Source organism: Hordeum vulgare, chromosome 4H (genome assembly GCF_904849725.1).
Source record: "Hordeum vulgare subsp. vulgare chromosome 4H, MorexV3_pseudomolecules_assembly, whole genome shotgun sequence".
Lineage (NCBI taxonomy): Eukaryota > Viridiplantae > Streptophyta > Magnoliopsida > Poales > Poaceae > Hordeum > Hordeum vulgare.
In genome coordinates, this window is record NC_058521.1 from 99931904 (window position 1) to 99949037 (window position 17134).

Genomic DNA, 17134 nt, shown 5'->3' on the forward strand with positions numbered 1-17134 from the left:
TGAGCTGCGTAAAGCGGGTATCCTGGATGTTTTGTGGCGAGAAAGTTTTTCTCTCTAGCCAGCACATCTTCATGGAGTCTCTTTATATAATTGTTTAGTATGTGATGTAGCGATTTGGCAGGTAGGATCGGCTCGCAGGCGATGTGGACACGCGGCTTACCTTCGATAGGTATTCTGCCTTCCACCGGGGGTTTCAGAGGCGGCTGGCTGCTTGAAGCACCTATGGCGCCTTGAGGTCTCTTGGTCGGTCTCTTCCTTTTCTTCTTGGGGGGTGGCGGTAGTGATCCCACCATACCTTCCCTAACCACCACCCCAAGTGTCCTCGGGCTAAACAGTGGACGGGCCTCAGGGGGTTGCTAGGTAGAGGCGGCATCTAGAGGTGTCTCCTGCGAGGATGGCTTGAAGAGAGACTTTTTGCATTCCGCCTTAGGACGTTCCGGCTCCGGAAAATCAGGCAGCATCAAGTCATCATCTCCACGGTCATAGCCCGAGTCTTCGGCGTCCTGAGCCATCAATCCATCATAGGCGGTATTGAAATACCGGTTCGGGTCCTCATCATCATCCTTCGTGTCATCATCAACTTTTGCTTCTTGGACAGCGGGGCAACATGATCTGGCACTAATGGAGGCACTCCCTCGCGTCGTACACTACCATCAAATGCCACGACAGGTGCAGGTAATTTGGTAGGTGGGGTGGTGTTCATACCTTCTTGAGAACTTGGCGTTGGCGTGATATTGGGTTCCTCGAGACAAATAAGAGACTTCGGACAAGTCAAGAACCAGTTCTTCCATCCGCCAATAAGCGAAGGGGTCTCGTGGTCACCGGCTGGTATCAGAGGAGGCAAATTCTCGAAGCCTGCTAAGACACTGGCCACGTTAACCTTGAAGACGTCATCGGGCATCTGTCGGTTGTGGAACATGCGGTCCTGCGGCTTCACGATGGTTGCCTTTGCCACAACCACCTTCTGGCCCTTGATGTTGTAGAGTAGGATGCACGAGGTGTCGTCAGCCTACGAAGGAGACATGTCTTCGACATCAAACATCTGAAAGGCAACTGAAACAGAAGACTATATACATGCTGGTGAAAAGGGTATGACGCGTAATTACCGTGACGGCATCGAGCTCAGCCAGCGAGGAAGGCCCGCCGAGCATGCCACAGACAGAGGTCGGGCTGCTATGAACAGGAACGGGACCTTTTGAAGTTGCTTGAGAAGGTGTTGGTGTTGTGGTGTTTGCCGAGTTGCTCGCGCCAAAGCTGGGAATTGGATAGTCCTCCGGTCGTGCATTTGGATTGCTCTTTGACCAATTAAAAATTGCCAGAATCAACCTGTCCACCGCGTCAGTGACAAACCCACTTACTACGCCGACCAACTCTTCTTTGGTCTCAGCTTTGGTATTATTTACCGCAATCGCGACCTTCTCGTCGATGCTCTCCTGAGTGACGACCAACCGTCTCTTCCTTCTATCCTCTGGCCCCTCGGGGTAGCACGTCTTCCACGAGGCGCCATCTCCGACGCCGTGCACACGTCCATAGGACGGCGGCTTGTCCACCGGGAAATTTTTCAGTATGTTCAGGGCCCGGTTGAATGGGGTATCCCACTTGGGCCTCGCCGATGACTGTGACGACTCGTCGCTTTCGGCTGCCTTTTGGTGCTGCTCTTTCTACAAAAGGAACTTGGATGGTTTACTAATGTGACAAAACTTGCACTCAAATTGATTGGAAGCTAATATGCTAATGTGGTAATATAAGAATTACCAGAAGTCTCATGAACTCCCTCGTGTTCGGGTCAGTGTAAAAGATCTTTTTGACTTTGTCCAACTTGTACTGGGCCCTGATCCAGTCATCCTCCAGTGGGTCGGTGAACTCCGCCAAGGGGTCTGGGATCCCGAGACTTTCACGTTCGGCGTCCTCCTTGGCCCATATGTGCCTCTTCCCCTCGTAACCACGGCTTCCGAGGCGGTGGGGAGGCGTGTTACTAGCCTGGAGCGCCTTCATTTTCTCCGACTTTGCCTTGACCTCTTCTTTTTCGCAATTCAAAAGGAATTTTGCAAAATCCTCTTCCTTTAATGTCGGATTATCAGCATGAATCATGGACCACAGTTCACCCTTCCCAACCGCTTTTTTCACTCGAATTTCTAGGAGGACAAGTCATTGGTGAACGTCACCATCACCTTCTCGTTTATCTTTGTCATGAAGGGGTCGTCCCACGGCTCTTTATATTCCTTTTCATTCCAGCCGGGGAACATGAACCTATTGTACAACTTCTTTAGGAGCATGTGCTCCATATGTGGTATCTGCTTCAACTTCTCGTCGTTGATGTTGGCGGTTTCCCTGAGGATGCATCCAATTTGATTGCCCCACCATTTGCGCGCTTCCTCTGGCGCCGTTGGCTCTAACTTCAAGGGGTGAATCTCCGTGACCACAATTTGTCCGATGCCAAGCTTGTTTGGTTTTCGTGGCCTCTTCTTCTTCGGTGCTTTACCGGCTACGACATCATCGTTGCCGGTCTCGGGGGCGGTGTCGGTGCTGGTGGCGGTGTCGGCGCCGGGGTCGGGGTTGGGACCACTGCCTCCACCATGCAACCCCATCTGGTGTTCTTCCATGTAATCGAAATAGTGATTTGCTGGCTCCATGGGGTCTGCGGAGTGAGGAGAACCAGCCACGACTTCAGCGTCGGTAGACATGTTTCCTATGCAACAATTGTAAATAAAAGATATAATGAAGAGAGAAAAGGGGCCTATATTTGGTCGGAATGTTGATTCATTCCCCTTCTGGCAAATCCTGGGTATTCCAAATGTCCTATTTTCTAGCACAAGTCATGCCGAAAATTTCGGCATGACCTTTGCTAAAAAGTGGACATATGGAGCGCCTGAAATTTGCCGGAACGGAAATGCATCAACATTCCGACAAAACATAGGCCACTTGGATACCATGAGGATAATAAACGGAATTATCTTGACACCATCACAAGATTAATAATACAAATATAAACAGAAAACAATAAATGGAATTCTCTTGACACCATCACAAGTACTAGCAAAGGGATGCAATGACCTACGTCGAATCTGAGAAAGGCAAATTGTTTCACTAGGGAAAAATATTTTCTTGCCACATTTTCTGCCCACCAGTTCAAAACATCAAACTTTCTAGCAACTAGTTCAAAATTAGTGTATCAAACTACGGATCTTATCAAAATGCATACCAAAGCCTGCTGCCGAAGAGCACCTTGCCGGGGGTTTCGGGTACCTGCTGCCGAACAGCACTATCAGAGAGAGAGAGAGAGAGAGAGATAGAGAAAGGCGGGGGGGGGGTCGGGTACCTGCCGGGGCCTCACCTCAACCCTACCGACAGGGAGGGGCGGCGACGGCGACGCTGGGTGGAGTCAGGGGCGGCACGGGGAGGAGTCAGGGCGGCGCTGGGGTGACCGCGACGGTGGGTGGACACGGGCGGCGGGGGGGGGGGGGAATTGGGGAAGAAACATGGGCGGCAGGGAGGAATTGGGGACTTAGCGCGCGCGGCGGTTAACTCAAACTAGCAGTAGCACTTTTTTAGTTCCAACGCTAGTGTTATAGCAGTTAGCCATAGCGCTGGTTTAGTTCCAGCGCTACTGCTATAGCAGTTAGCCGTAGTGCTGGTTTCGTTCCAATGCTACTGCTATAGCAGTTTCCTTTATTTTCTTTATTACTTTCTTTTTATTAATTTTATTTTATTTTTATTATTTTTCTTTCCTTTTCTGTTTACTTTTCTTTTCTTTTTTATTATTTGTTTTTCTCCCGACGACGACGGCGTCTCCCTCTCCCCCAATGCGCGAATATCACCGGAACCATGCATGTGGTAACATATCAGTTGACCGATAACGGTTACTTACGTGCGTACACAATATAGATACAAATATATAAATGTAGGTTTCGGATCAGCTGCGTCGACGATGTTTCACATTGAGCTTCTTCCCTTTCTTGTTCATTGCCGAGTGATTGAGCCCCTCCTTGTGACTTTTCCGGAGCTATGGAGTATGATCTTTCCGCTGCCATGTAGTCTTGATTCTTCTTTTCACGTATGCTTCATCGTCTTCGTAATCTTCCCTCATCGGGTTGATGTATTGGTCATAGTCTTCCTCTTTAGCGACTCCATCCATTCTGACGATGCTCCTTTTGGATCTCCTCACGACAACACGGCTGGGATTGGCGGGGTCGGTTATGAAGAAGCTTTGTATCACGTGCTTAGCGTGCACCCATGGCTCATTGTTGGTGACGATGTTAACATTCACGGGAGTGCTCTTCGCATCGGGTATAGACATGGTGGTGAAATACTTGTTTTCTCTTACGATGTCCTTAGCCCATCTGACACGCAACATTGTCGCATCGTGCATTCCAGCATAGTCAAGCTCCCAGATCTCTTCGACCCTTCCGTAGAATCTTTCAGTTGTGCCGTTGGTGTCAGTCATGCATTGAATTGTCACCCCGGAGTTCTGGTAGTCACTGTCCATGTCTTTGGCCTCCATGTAGAACGTGTACCCATTGATATCGTAGGACTAATAGGTCGCGACCTTGGGCGCAGGGCCATGTGCTAAGGCGTGTATGAGCACTCCGTCCGAACTGCCCTCTTCCGGGGGATTTCCAAGAACTTGATCTTTGAACCAACACAAGAAAGTAGCATTGTGCTCTACAGTAACTTCGTCGTCCGTCTTGAGCATGTCCTTATCACGGTACTTCTTTGTGATGCTTTCTTTGTGTCGTGCCACATAATCATCTAACACATCTAGGTGTTGTAGCACTACTAAGTTAGCCCTCTCAAAGTCGTTTCGTCGATCCGAGTAGTCCACGTGCAATTCCCTCCGGCCGTTGTTGTGACCATCTCCTTCGAGATTCCCATCGTGCGTCTTGACAGGCAAACCAACAATAGGGTCTCCGATGCTTATCTAATTCTCGCAAAAGGAGACACACTCATCCGTCAGATACCCCTGGACGATGCTCCCTTAGGGACGGGACTTGTTACGAACGAATCCTTTGATGACCCTGACGTCAGTTGTGCTTCCCTGGCAATGGCTCCAGAAAAGGGCTGATCCTGCAATCTCTGGCGTTAGCTAGACGAATGATTATAACAACAAACCTTCTCCTGCAACAGCACCAGAAGAATGCTGATAGCACTCCCCGGCAATGAAACTGGAAGAATGTTGTTGATGGCCCACCAGCGTGTGGGTTCGCAACAGTTTTCGAGGGTAGAGTATTCGACCCAAATTTGTAGGTAAGCCAGTCAGGAGGTGAGAGTATACACTCAAGTATTAGCAGCTGAATTTGTCAGATTCAACCACACCTGAAAGATTAGTATATGCAAGCACAATGGTAACAACAAAGTAACGAGTAACGGCAGTGTAACGAGAAATAGCAGTGGCAAGGAACAACAGTAGTGACAGCAGTAGCAAGTAGCAACAGTAGCAAGCGACAGTAGTAGCAACAGTAGCAGCAGCAGCAGAGCAAGACAAGTAACAGCAGTAGCAACAGTAGTAGCAGCAGAGCAAGACAAGTAACAGCAGTAGGAACAGTAGTAGCAGCAGAGCAAGACAAGTAACAACAGTGGCAACAGTAGTAGCAGCAGAGAAACACAAGTAATAGCAGTGGCAACAGTAGTACAAACTCGTAGGCAATGGGTCGGTGATTTGTTTGGATGATATTTATCATGCAATAGCTATAACACGGACAGATATGTGGCTAGCTCCCATTCGTCAATGTGATGTAGGCATGCATTCCGTGTGTCGTCATACGTGCTTAGGGAAAAGAACCTGCATGACATCTATTGTCCATCCCTCCCATGGCAGCGGGGTCCAAAAGGAAACTACGGAATATTAAGGTTCTCCTTTTAATAAAGAACCGGACCAACGCATTAGCACTTGGTGAACACATGAACTCCTCAGACTATGATCATCACCGGGAGTGGTTCCGGTTATTGTCACTCCGGGGTTGCCGGATCATAACACATAGTAGGTAACTACAACTTGAAGGATCAGATCTAAAACACACAAATATTGGTGACAACATAATAATTTCAGATCTGAAATCATGGCACTCGGGCCCTAGTGACAAGCATTAAGCATGGCAAAGTAGTAGCAACATCAAATCTCAGAACATAGTGGATACTAGGGATCAATCCCCATCAAAACTAACTCGATTACATGATAGATCTCATCCTACTCATCACCGCCCAGCGAGCCTACAAATAGATTACTCACGTACGACGAAGAGCTTAATGGAATTAGAGAGGGAAGAAGGTTGATGATGACGCTGGCGACGATTTCCCCTCTCCGGAGGCCAAGACGGACTCCAGATCTGCCCTCCAGATGAAGAACAGGAGGTGGCGGCGCCTCCGTATCAAAAACGCGACGAAAACTTCTCTTTTTATTTTTCTGGGATGAAAAACAACTTATGGAGATGGAGTTGGGGGCGGAAGGTGCCTGTGCGCTCCACAAGCCTGCCCACCGCCACCAGGTGGGTGGTGGCGGAGCAGGGGCTTGTGGCCCACTGGCCCACCCCCTGAGGTGGAACTTGGCGCAGATATTTTTGATATTTTCCAAAAGTGCTCCCCGTAAATTTTTAGGACGTTTGGAGAACTTTGATTTCTGCACAAAAATAACACCAAGGCAATTCTGCTGAAAACAACGTCAGTTCAGGTTAGTTCCATTCAAATCATGCAAATTATAGTCCAAAACAAGGGCAAAAGAGTTTGGAAAAGTAGATACGTTGGAGACGTATCAGACCCCATTCATCCTCTCGAACAACATCATGCCGTGAAGGAATGTCGGCCCTGTTGGAGCATATATCTCCATATGTGGTTTTGGTACTTGATGACAATTCCTATGGACTAATGGTTTCCTTAAGTTACATTTATAGGATTTGTCCATAGGCACTTCTTGAAGTCCATCTGTTGGGTTCAAGGAGTTTATATGATGACCAAGATGGTATCCAAGGTATTATCCAAAGAATGGTCATAGAGACACATGGTTGATCAAGATCTCAGACAAAGAGTAAATCAAGATGATCAACACACAAAGCGTACAAGATGTGCCGGGAGGGATCAAGTGATCCCATGGTATGGATTTGTCCATAGGCACTTCTTGAAGTCCATCAGTTGGGTTCAAGGAGTTTATATGATGACCAAGATGGTATTCAAGGTATTATCCAAAGAATGGTCATAGAGACACATGGTTGATCAAGATCTCAGACAAAGAGTAAATCAAGATGATCAACACACAAAGCGTACAAGATGTATCGAGAGGGATCAAGTGATCCCATGGTATGGTAAGCATTGTCCATTACGTGTTTGTGTACTAACCCATGGTCTTCGTGAGAGTTCTATGTGGGGGTTAGGTGTGTTTCCATGGGCTTGCGTCAAAGGGAAGATCTCATACAACCCATGGAGTATGACGTCAAGTTGTGATCATCATCAATGGTTGATCAAGATCTCAGACAAAGAGTAAATCAAGATGATCAACACACAAAGCGTACAAGATGTACCGAGAGGGATCAAGTGATCCCATGGTATGGTAAGCATTGTCCATTACGTGTTTGTGTACTAACCCATGGTCTTCGTGAGAGTTCTATGTGGGGGTTAGGTGTGTTTCCATGGGCTTGCGTCAAAAGGAAGATCTCATACAACCCATGGAGTATGACGTCAAGTTGTGATCGTCATCAAGATTGCGATGTGCAAGTTCAAGTGGATCAGCACGAAGATAGCATGCTTGAAGCTTGCCGTCCATTGTGGTGGCAATGGACTTGTGAAGATATGCTGAAGAGTGGCTCACCCGTAGTGAGTATGGGGGAGCAATCAACTAGTCTTCATCAAGCCAACACAATCAAGAAAGGTGGTCCATCTTGAGGAAGCCAAGATCATCATCATCTAGCTCAAGAGGACGAGGTGCAAGGTATAGGTTTGCCCTTGATAGGTTTTCTGGTTAGGATAGATTGTTGTTCTATCAAGGGGGGCTCTCAAGTGATTAGCTTGATCGTATCGTTCGTTGAGAGCTCAAACCATTTGCATCCTTGCATCATACTTCTTGGTTCTTGTTTGGTGTTTCTCTTTGTGAGTTTTAGAGCTTATGGTCATCTTCGTGACAAGCTCGAGTTCATCGAAAACGGAGTCCATATGCATCTACTATGATGTATTCGATGTTGGAGTTTTTGCCGGTTCTTCATTCATAGAGATCTCACATCTCTATATCTTTGGCATGTTCATAACCGCTTTTTGGATAGCCCTTGTCGTCCTGAATCCAACAAGCTTGGGTTTGCTCGATTCGGAGCTCGTATGCGAAAGTTATGGCTGTTTCAGTGGCGAGCGGTAGTACCACTGGACCTAGCGGTAGTACCGCTAGAGTTGGCGGTAGTACCGCTGGCCCTAGCGGTAGTACCGCTGGATCGCGGTAGTGCCGCCCCTGGTCAGCGGTAGTACCGCTCCAGGAGCTTAGTACCGCCTGCCTAGCGGTTGTTCGTGGACGGACCTTTTTGCGAAGACTTTCTTGGCGGTGGTAGTGCCTTTGCACTACCAGGGGCCCAGCGGTAGTACCGCTGGAGTGCCAGCGGTAGTACCGCTGGAGTGCCAGCGGTAGTACCGCTGCAGCTAGCGGTAGTACCGCTAGCTGGCGGTAGTACCGCTGGAGTGACAGAGGTAGTACCGCTGGAGTGCCAGCGGTAGTACCGCTGGAGCTCGGGCAGAGAGTGGGGGTAACGGTCTGATTCTTCCCCCCACTATATAAAGGGGGTCTTCTTCCCCCTTGGCCTTATCCATCCGTTGAGCTCTTGTTCTATCTCCATTGTTGACATTCTTAGAGCTTGATTACTCTCTATCCCTCCAATGATTCTTGCTTGTTCTTGAGGGAAAAGAGAGAGGAGATCTAGATCCACATCTCCACCAATCACTTTCTCCTCTATGTGAGGGGAACCCCTTGGATCTTGATCTTGGAGTTCTTTGTGAGCTCCTTGTTCTTCCTCTCATATTTCTCCATAGCTTTTTTTGTTGTGGAGGGATTTGAGTGTGAGGGACTTGACCACTTCGTGTGTTCTTGCCATTGCATTAGTTGCATCGGTTTGAGTTCTCCACGGTGATACGTGGAAGTGAGAAGTTGAGAAGCTTACTACCTTTGGTACTTAGTACCCTTGATATTGTTCTTCGTGGATGCTTTGGCGTCCTAGAAGCTTGGTGGTGTCTCGGAGCTCAATCATTGTGGTGTGAAGCTCCGGGAAGCGTCGGGGTCTCCAATAAGGTTGTGGAGATTGCCCCGAGCAATTTGTACGGGTACCGGTAACCGCCCCCCAGGGTTGCCACGTGTACGGGTTCGGTGACCGCCCCCAAGGGTTGCCATTTGTACGGGTTCGGTGACAGCCCCCAAGGGTTGCCATTTGTACGGGTTCGGTGACCGCCCTCAAGGGTCCCTTAGTGGAATCACGGCATCTTGCATTGTGCGAGGGCGTGAGGAGATTACGGTGGCCTTAGTGGCATCTTGGGGAGCATTGTGCCTCCACACCGCTCTAACGGAGATTAGCATCCGCAAGGGTGTGAACTTCGGGATACATCATCGTCTCCCCATGCCTCGGTTATCTCTTACCCGAACCCTTTACTTATGCACTTTACTTTGTGATAGACATATTGTTTATTGTAATATATCTTGCTATCACTTAGTTGTTTATCTTGCTTAGCATAAGTTGTTGGTGCACATAGGTGAGCCTAGTTGTTTGTAGGTTTTGTGCTTGACATATTAAACGTTAGTTTTATTCCGCATTTGTTCAAGCCTAAACCTTAACTATTTTAAAGCGCCTATTCACCCCCCCCCCTCTAGGCGACATCCACGTCCTTTTCAGGCCCGAGGTCGATGATGTCTTCCACGATGTGGACACACAGATGCACCATCACGTCAAAGAACGCGGGCGGGAAGTACATCTCAAGCTCACATAGTATGACAACGATCTCTTCCTGTAGCCTTCAGAGCTGCTTCACACTTATGGACTTTCGAGAGATAACGTCGAAGAAGTTGCAGAGACCAATAAGCGTGTCACGGACGTGCTTGTCCATTATCCCTCTAATGGCAACCGGGAGTATCTGCGTCATCATCACGTGACAGTCATGAGACTTCATACCACTGAACCTTTTCTTCTTGGGGTCTAGAAATCTGCTTATCTTCCCAGAGTAACCGGAACTGAATTTGATTCCCATAAGGCACTTGATGAATTGATCGATCTCCTTCAGACTTAAGGTGAAGCAAGAAGTGCAATAATTCTCCTCCTTCTTGTTGACTTTTCTGCCCCTTTCCCCCTCCTCTGCCTCGGTCTCCGTCTCCTCCATCAAATTTTTACGGTGGATGTATTTCCAAATCTTCAAATCTTCCAAGTCTTTCCTTGCCTTCGGCCCATCCTTGGTCTTCTCCGGCATGTTCATCAGTGTGCCAAGCAAGCTCTCGAGGACATTCTTCGTGATATGCATTTGATCAAGGCTATGAGGCGTGTCGTGATTGGGCCAGTACTCCAAGTCCCAGAAAACAGACCTCGTTTTCCATACCTTCAGAAGCGGCTCTCGTGCCTTTTTGATCTTTCCCGGCGCGGGGCATTGTTCCCAGTTTCTCAACAGCTCATCGATTTCGGTGCCGCTCCTCTTACGTGGAGGTCCTCGAAGCTCAGCCAACCCATTGAATAGATATCCACGCTTTCTCCATGGGTCATCCTTCTCGAGCCATCTAGGATGCCCCATGTACATGATTTTCCCAGACCCGCCATCTCTCGTTGACGTAAGCTACTGAGACGTTGTATCATCCATGCACCTCGTGCATCCGCAGTATCCGTGGCACACGTGGCCTGAGGTGTACCCGTAATCGAGATAGTCGTGCACCGTCGTCATCAGTGCGGCTCTCATATGGAAATACTCTCCTTTGCTGGCGTCCCATGTCCATGTCGGTGATTTCCATAACGTGTCTAGCTCCCCTTGAAGAAGCCCCATATACAGGTTAATACTATTTCCCGGTTGTTTCGGCCCTTGAATTAGCATGCACATGTGTATGTACTTTGTCTTCATGCACTTCCATGGGGAGGTTGTACATCCATACAAACACGGGATATGTAATGTGGTTGGTGTTCTGGTTTCCAAACGAATTCATGCCATCGGTACTAGCACCAAGCACGATGTTCCTTGGATCTTCTTTAGCAAATCCATATACGATGTTGAATGCTCTCCACTGGCTACCATCTACGAGGTGTCTCAGCCTCGGATCATCTCCTTCGTCGGGCTTCTTCCTCTCCGCGTGCCAGCGCATGAGCTTTGCTTCCATAGGATCTACGAAATACCGCTGCAGACGGGGAGTGATCGGAAAGTACCATACAACTTTCTCAGGAGCTTTCTTTCCTGCCTTCTTTTATCGAGAAGCATTGCACACTGGACAGTTGGTTTTTTCCGCGTGCTCCCCCTGATAAATGATGCAATTGTTGATGCATGTGTGTTACTTAATGTGCGGCAAATCAAAAGGGCAAACGATTTTCTTGGCAACCTCGACACTACTAGGACACAGGTTCCCGCGGGAAGAACTTTATTATGTAGATACTTGCTCATTGAGGCTTTTGTCTGTCCATTTGTTTTTGGCCTTTGTCTTTAGAAGTTCGAGCGTGAAACTCAAGCGGGTCACCTCGGGATCGCAATCGTCATACAATGGAGTCCTTGAGTCCACTTCAAGTTGAGCCAGCTTGGCCTCCTCTCTAGAAGCAGCTCTCTCGCTAGTCGTACTCTTGCGAAGGAGGTCTTGAACATGAGGGTCTTGCACGACTGCACTTAGTAGCGTTGAATACTGCGACGTGACCACCGCCTCTTCTCCACCATGTCCGGACTCTTCTTCGCCGTGTCTGGAATTTTCTCCGCTGCCATCATTTCCGGAATCTTCCCCACCGCCATGTCCGGCACCATCGTCTTCGTGTCGATTGATCATCTCTTCGTCTAGCCCCATGTCGTTATTCCCTGCCATTTGGACGTCCTCATCATCATCATCTTCTTCACTTATCCACCTAGTATAGCCATCCATGAAACCATTCATCAGCAGATGCGCCTTCAAAGTGCCATGATCAAACGGGTCAAAAAGGACTCCTTCCTTGCATCTTGCACACGGACATCTAATCCTAGTCCGATTATTTGCATGCATGTCCATCACCGCGGATTGCATGTACCGCTCCACCTTCCATCCACTCACCTTCATGGCCGACTGCATGGTATAACAGGCAAAAGGGTTATAAAACAAATAATGCATGCATGCTTAAAAGTCATATAAAATTTTGGCATGACCTTGCCTAAAAATAGGACATATTGAGTTTGCCCGAAATTCACGGAAACGGAAATAAATCGACATTTCGGCAAAACATAAGCAACTCGATCGGAGGGCATGTCGCACTCGCACAAATCTCTCCATATATATATATGTATATATATATATATATATATATATATCCCAAACACACATATTCTCATTCACACACATATTGCCATTCTTTATGTGAACAACTTTGTACTCACCTATATATGTCCTGAGAGAGACCGATCGAGTGAGATGATGAGAGAGACCGATCGAAAGAGCACGCGTGGATGGCTAAATAGCTAGCTAGATCTATTTGTTGGGGAGGAGAGGTGAACCTAGCCATCTAACTAATGGAGTGGGAGTTATGGTGGAGGGGGGAATTAATATAGTGGGGAGAGGAAGAGAGGTGGGGCAAAGAGAGATGTGAGAGCAGTCATTTATGAAGGAGAGTTATGGTGGAGGGGGTACATTAATGAGGAGAGAAGAGAGGTAGGAGGAAGAGAGAAGAAGAGCAACAATGGTGTGGAGAGTGTGGAGAGGGGAGAGGAGGGGGAGAGAGGTGAAAGTGGGGAGGGGAGGGGTGGGGGGTAAAAAGGTGGCAGCCGCAACTGGCAGTAGCGTTGTATAACAGGGAGCACTGCTGCTATTCTATTAGTAGTAGTGTTGCATACCAGCGAGCGCTACTACTATGTGGGGCCAACTAGCAGCAGCGATGCTGCAAAACAACGCGCTACCGCTAAACACTTAGCAGTAGTGCTGGATTTTGGGCGACGCTGCTACTACAGCTACCGTCGGTGGCATCATCTGGTTCCACATAGTAGTAGCGCCTTTTCAATTAGCAGCGCTACTGCTAATGTGTTATTAGCAGCGCTTTACTGGATCAGCGCTACTGCTAATTATCAGGAATGTTTTTTTATTCCAGCGCTACTACTGAGGTCCTGCCTATAAGGTTTTTCCTAGTAGTGGGAGATGCTAGCAACGAGAGGGAGAGGTGTGTAGATACCCTTATAGGCCGAAAGTGTTAATAATCTATAGATCGTGGTTGGCATCGTCGTACTCGCGTCGTGTTCCAATCCGATTCAAGCACCGCACGAGCGGCACCTCCGAGTTTAGCACACGTCCGACTCGGTGACGTCTCCTCCTTCTTGATCCAGCAAGCGGGAGAGGAGAGGTAGATTAGATCGGAACAAGCATGATGGCGTGGTGGTGGTAATAGCAGCGGAACACCGGCAGGGCTTCGCAAAGCACTAACGAAACATGGTGGTGGAGGGAGAGAGTGGGGCAGCCGCTGTGTGAAGGGATGGGGCTGCCCTCCTTTGCCTCCACTATATATGGGGGTAAGTGGGAGGGGGCACCCACCCTAGCCATTAGGGTTTCCCACCCGCTAGTGCATGGGCCATGTAGGGGCTAGTGCCCCTAGCCCAAAAAGTCCAGGGTGCCCCTCCTACAACCCATGCTAGCCTAAGGGACATGGTGGAACTCTTGGTGGACTTCCGGACTCCTCTGGAATCCTCCAGAACCTTTTTGAGGCTTTCCGGTACAATAGCGGAAAAAATAGAACTTTTTTCGGAACCCCGAAAAGAACTCTCCATATATAAATCTTTACCTTCGGACCATTCCAGAAGTCCTCGTGACTTCCGGGATCTCATCCGAGACTCCTAACAATATTCGGTTTGTGGCATCATTTTCTCAATAGTACCCCAGCGTTACCGAACGTTAAGTGTGTGACCCTACATGTTCGAGAATCATGCAAACATGACCGAGACTCGTCTGTGATCAATAACCAATAGCGGGACCAGGTTGTCCATATTGATTCTTACATATTCCATGAAGAGCTTTATCGGTTCGAACCACTGTGTTGAGGATTCAGTTAATCCCTTATGAAGTTCCCTTTGTCCAGCGATATGTTACTTGCCCGAGATTCGATCGTCGGTATCACCTTACCAAGTTTAATCTCTTTATCGACAAGTCTCTTTACTCATTCCGTAGTACAACACCCCCATGACTAAACTCATTAGCTAGTCACACGCATGCAAGCTACTTTGGATATCGTGTTACTGAGAGGACCCAGAGATATCTCTCCATCTTACGGAGTGACAAATTCCAGTCTTGATCTATGCAACCCAAGAAGCACTTTCTCAGATACCTGTAGAGCACCTTCATGATCAGCCAGTTACGAAGTGACGTTTGGAAACACACAAAGCATTCTTACAATGTCAGGGAGTTGCATGATCTCATGGTCTAAGGAACAAATACTTGACATAAAGGAAGCTTTAGTTACACGCTCATATGCTAAGCTTACAGTTGGGTCTTTCCATCACATCATTCTCCTAATCATGTGATCCTCTTATCAAATGACAACTCATGTCTATGGTTAGGAAACCTTAACCGTCTTTGATCAATGAGCTAGTCTAGTCGAGGCCCACTAGGGACACGCTATTCGTTTATATATCCACACATGTATTTAGTTTAAGGTCAATTAATACAATTCTAGCATGGATAATAAACATTTATCTAGGGCATATTTCCAACAGTGTCCCACTTGCACTAGAATCAACAATCTAGTTTACATAGTAATGAACCTAACACCCATAGAGTTCTAGTGTTGATCATGTTTTGCTCGTGAGAGAGGTTTTGTCAACGGGTCTACACCATTGAGATCCATATGTGTTGGGGAATGTAGTAATTTCAATAAATTTCCTACGCCATACAAGGATCTATCTATGGAGAACCCAACAACGAGTGATGGGGTAGATCATCTTCATACCTTTGAAGATCGCTAAGCAGAAGCGTTACTATGAACGTGGTTGATGGAGTCATACTCGCAGCAATTCAGATCGCAGTGGATTTTGATCTATGTGCCGAATCACGGCACCTCCGCGGTCAACACATGTACAGCCCGGATACGTCTCCTCCTTCTTGATAAGCGAGGAGAGAGGAGAAGTTGAGGGAGATCTCCAGCAACACGACAACGTGGTGGTGGTGGAGCTATGTGGTTCTCCGGCAGGGCTTCGCCAAGCGCTGCGGAGGATGACGAGGAGGAGGAGTAGGGCTACGCCATGGAGAGATGAATTATGTGTCCCCCAAAGGCCAAAACCCTCTACTATATATTGGAGGAGGGTGAGGGAGGCTGCCTTGGCCCCTCCTCCAAGGAGAAGGAGCTTTTTTCCAAGCTAGGGAGGAGTCCTCCTCGCACAAGGGAGGTCGACTCCCTTGGTAGGACTCTTTCTCCTTTCCTTTTAAGCTTCCTTGCCTTATTTCTTTTATCCCTATGCACATATGCCTTTAGGGAAGGCCTTGGACATCCCAATAAGGGTTGCTCCACCTCCTCTAACAACCCATGTTGGCTCCCATATGTTCGATGATGATCTCATTGGATGAACCACGATGTCAAGGATTCACTCAATCCCGTATGCAATTCCCTATGTCTACCGGTATATAACTTGCCGGAGATTCGATCGTCAGAATCCCCATACCTTGTTCAATCTCGTTACCGTCAAGTCTCTTTACTCGTTCCGTATCACATCATCCCGTGACTAACTCCATAGTCACATTCAGCTCATTATGATGATGTTCTACCGAGTGGGCCCTGAGATACCTTTCCGTCATACGGAGTGACAAATCCGAGTCTCAATTCGTGCCAACCCAACAGACACTTTCAGAGATACCCGTAGTACACCTTTATACCTTCCCTCCTTTGCCACGCCTTGGGCTAGGTGGGAGGCCCCTCCCGATGGACTCCCGAAACCCTTCTGGGTAAGTTACTGGTGATGCCCGAAACATTTCCGGTGTCCAAAATCTCACTTCCTATATATAAATCATTTCCTTCGGACCATTCCGGAGCTCCTCGGGACGTCCGGGATCTCATCCGAGACTCCGAACAACGTTCGGTAACCATGTACACTATTTCCCTATAACCCTAGCGTCATCGAACCTTAAGTGTGTAGACTCTATGGGTTCGGGAGACGTGTAGACATGACCGTGACATCTCTCCGGCCAATAACCAACAGCGGGGTCTGGATATCCATGTTGGTTCCCACACGTTCCACAGTGATCTCATCGGATGAACCAGGATGTCAAAGATTCAATCAATCCCGTATGCAATTCCCTTTGTCTATCGGTATGATACTTGCCCGAGATTCGATTGTCGGTATCCCTATACTTTGTTCAACCTCGTTACCGGCAAGTATCTTTACTCGTTTCGTAGCACATCATCCCGTGACTAACTCCTTAGTCACATTGAGCTCATTATGATGATGTTCTACAGAGTGGGCCCAGATATACCTTTCCATCACACGGAGTGACAAATCCCGGTCTCGATTCGTACCAACTCAACACACTCTTCCGGAGATACCTGTAGTGCATCTTTATAGTCACCCAGTTACGTTGTGACATTTGATACACCCAAAGCACTTCTACGGTATCCGGGAGTTGCACAATCTCACGGTCCAAGGAAATGATACTTGACATTAGAAAAGCTTTAGCAGACAAACAACATGATCTAGTGCTATGCTTTGGATTGGGTCTTGTCCATCACATCATTCTCCCAATGATGTCATCCCGTTATCAACGGCATCAAATGTCCATGATCAGGAAACCATGATCATCTGTTGATCAACGAGCTAGCCAACTAGAGGCTTACTAGGGACACATTGTGATCTATATATTCACACATGTATTACTGTTTCTGGTCAATACAGTTATAGCATGAACAATAGACAATTATCATGAACAAGGAAATATAATAATAAATACTTCATTATTGCCTCTAGGGCATATTTCCAACAGTATCCCACTTGCACTAGAGTCAATAATCTAGTTACA